Source organism: Lipotes vexillifer, unplaced genomic scaffold (genome assembly GCF_000442215.2).
Source record: "Lipotes vexillifer unplaced genomic scaffold, Lipotes_vexillifer_v1.1 scaffold1691, whole genome shotgun sequence".
Lineage (NCBI taxonomy): Eukaryota > Metazoa > Chordata > Mammalia > Artiodactyla > Lipotidae > Lipotes > Lipotes vexillifer.
In genome coordinates, this window is record NW_006789046.1 from 287,023 (window position 1) to 290,423 (window position 3,401).

Here is a 3,401-nt window from a genome sequence, read left to right on the forward strand (position 1 = left end):
CCCCCCCCGCACCCTGCCGGCCCAGCATCGCCTGCGCGGTGTGGTTGGGGATGCTGGCAACAGAAGAGACGCGGTGGGGGGACCGGAAGAGAGCCAGAGGGAGGAGGGCCGGCCAGGCTGGCGGGGTGGGGGGGGTGGTTCAGAAGGGAAAACAGAGCCGCCCTGTGGAGCGGCCAGGGTCAGGAGTCAGGCACAGAGCTCGGCTTCATCTCTGCAGTGGGAGTTCCGTGAACCCACTCCTCTGGCAGCATCTGTGAGAAAAATACCGCAGGTTAGCAAAGCAGCTGGTGTTTCTATGCGGCTTTGTGGTGACGGCAAAGGCTGCCGGGTTCCCAGGCCTGCTCGGGCCTCGGCTTCCTCGGGATAAAGGCGACAGTGTATGCAGTGCAGCCGAGAGGCCGGGGCTGCCAGGCTGCCCGTGGGGCTCTTGGGTGCTGGTTCCTGAGAAAGGGGCCCATGGAACCCACCAGAGCCACCACACATTGGGCCTCTCCTGGCACGTTGGCACCGTCCGGTTCTCACGAGCACCCCTGGGTCACCCAGCCTGGCTGAGTGGCGCTCGCGCTGCCTCTGCCTTAAGCCCCTCAGTTTTCCTGCAGCTGGGGCACAGGCCGCTTTCTCACAGCTTTTACCCCTCAACTTCTGTGGCTTCTGCTTGTCTGTCCTTTTTCAGCAAGAGCTTTGAGTCACTGTGATGATCCCAGAGTCTGGGAGCTTTGGGATTCTACCCTGTTGTCAACTGGAAACTAAGCCATCCGCTCTCTCCATGACAGCTCACCTCCTTGAGGAGCAAGGCCCCAGGCTTGTGTTTCCTATTGGAAGCAGAGCACCCCAGTGTGCCTCTAAGGAGCTCTGAGCCATGGGGTGTCTGCAAAATGCTTCCTCTTGGCTAACTAGAGTCTTGACTTCCCTCAAGGGTCCTCCTCACCCCCAAGCACTGCAGTGCCCAGAAAGGACTTCCCACTGAAGGGAAGGAGGTCGGGCGGGACATCCACCCCCGGGCTCTTCCTAGCACCAAGCTGTGTGTACGATAATAGTAGCTTTTAATACATTGATATTTAGCCTCCTGAAATTACCGAGTGATTGGAAGTGGGACTTGGGAGAACCTAGGAAACAGCAGAGCTAAGGGGAGAAGGTGCGAGAGACCCTAGAAAATCTGAGGAGGAGCAGACAGGTCACTTGTGTTTTCAACAGACATCTTGCTGAGTGGCTGCTGTGTGCCATGCACCTGAGATGCAGAGGTAAACCAAACCTTACTGTAAAATTAGCCCCTGTCATATTTTGAGACTGCTGTAAACATCCGCCTTTGCACATAGGGGACTTGGGAGAGACTTACCTCAGGGGCTTTGTCCACCCCCGAAAGAAGAAGGGTGAACAGCGCTCAGTGTATTTCTAGATGCCATCAGTGTGCAAGCAGCAGGAGTGGGCATCTTTCGCAGGGAACTGGCTCCATCTCTCAGGACCCGCTTGATGAAGCCCTCCTTCTGTTCGGTCCTCCTTCTGTTTCACAGGTCGAGGGGGGAAGATGGGCTTTACTTGTTCCTCAGGGGCACTTCTAGACCATCTTCTACCAAGTTCACTGAAAACCCCATTTCTTTTAAAGGCCATGCCATCTACTCGTGCTCCACTCCACGCACCCCTCTCATTTTACGGCCTTCAGCACTTAGGGCTCCATTTCTTAATTCTGCCCCATTCCCTCCCACATCTGAACCTTCCTGCCCCTTAACCTTGGCCTCCGTGCCAAGCCCTGCCACTGCCAGGGTTCCCTCTCCCAGCCCTTGAGGCCCCAGACCTTTTTGATCAAAGTCATACCTCCCTCTCCCTCCAACCTTTTATTCCAGTGAACTTGTCTTTCCTCCTCATTGTGGCTTCCTGTAATCTGCTGGCCTCCTGGCCAAATATTTGAGTCATCCACCTACCTACCCGCCCATCCATCACTCATCCATCCAGTAGAGGAGCCCCTGATCGGTGCAGACCCTCCATTGCCAGGCCCAGATCTGACTGAACTCCTCTCCCCAGGCCTGCTCCCTGTGCCTCCCAGTGTCAGACAAAGCCGCAAATCCCTAGTGACCAAGTTTGCAGCCTTCTCTGAAAGTTGGAGCGACCTCAGCAGTAGAACTTTCCATGCCTGGTGTTTTCATTAGTGGTAGACTTTTAACTACCTCTCATTTTCTTCTCTGGTGATTTGTCTGTATGGATTTTCTGCCTCTTCTTGGATCAATTTTGGACATTTACATTTTGCTGGAAATCTATCCAGAGTTCCTAGCCTTTAAAGTACTACCGTAGAGTGGCACATAGTGACCCATAACTGTCTACTTTCTTCTGCATCTGTGCTTGTTGTCTCCTTCATTTTCTAAGACTTCCATTTGTGCAGAGATGTGGCATTCAGCTCCAACTGCCCTTCGCCCATTGGCTATGCACACATTGACTCAGTGCATCTTTGCAACAATCCCAAGCATGAGGAAGGCTCCCCTTAAAACGTTTAAAACCACGTAGACATGGAAAAGTCAAAAATCAACAGATTTGATGTCATTACTTCTTCTTTTTTAATTTATTTTTTATTTTTTTGGCTGTGTTGGATCTTCATTGCTGTGCAAGGGCTTTCTCTAGTTGCAGCGAGCGGGGGCTACTCTTCGTTGCAGTGCATGGGCTTCTCATTGCAGTGGCTTCTCTTGTTGCGGAGCACAGACTCTAGGCGTGCAGGCTTCAGTAGTTGTGGCACGCGGGCTCAGTAGTTGTGGCTCACGGGCTCTAGAGCACAGGCTCAGTGGTTGTGGCACTCGGGCTTAGTTGCTCCGTGGCATGTGGGATGTTCCTGGGCCAGGGCTCAAACCTGTGTTCCCTGCATTGGCAGGCGGATTCTTAACCAATGTGCCACCAGGGAAGTCCCTCATTACATCTTAGTATATCTCTAAGGAAAAGACATCGTAAGCAAAGATAAAAGACAAATAACAGACTGGGGAAATGTTTGCAACATACCTGACAGGTAAAAAGAATCAGTACCCAAAATGGGCATCTGCAGATCACAGGCAAAATGCTGGATGGTGCGTCCAGGAGAAAATCCACAGAACTGATAAGGGTATGGACGCCACGCATCTCTGCAGGAGTCTGAGGCGGGCAAGTAAGTCAGCATCAAGTTTACGCCCAGACTAAAAAGTCCCACCCTCATTGTCCAGGAGAGTGTGGGGGTCACCCTGCCTCTGTGGGAACCTTCCCTGGTGAAGCCTTTTTGGAGGGCAGTTTGGCTGCATCTCTCAAATTTTTTAATGTTCATACCCTTTGAATAAGCTACTCTTCCCCTAGAGATTCTTTTAAAATATTTTCTCACAAATCTGAAAAAGTTGTACATACAAGCATATATATATATATATATATATATATATATATATATATATTTTTTT

At 51.5% G+C, this 3,401-nt stretch overlaps 1 protein-coding gene across 1 annotated transcript in view; it reads left to right on the forward strand.

Moving 5' to 3' along the window:
- CCDC57 (coiled-coil domain containing 57) overlaps positions 1–3,401 on the forward strand; it is a 96,856-nt gene that overhangs the window by 43,645 nt on the left and 49,810 nt on the right. The gene's annotated exons all lie outside the window — the stretch shown is intronic.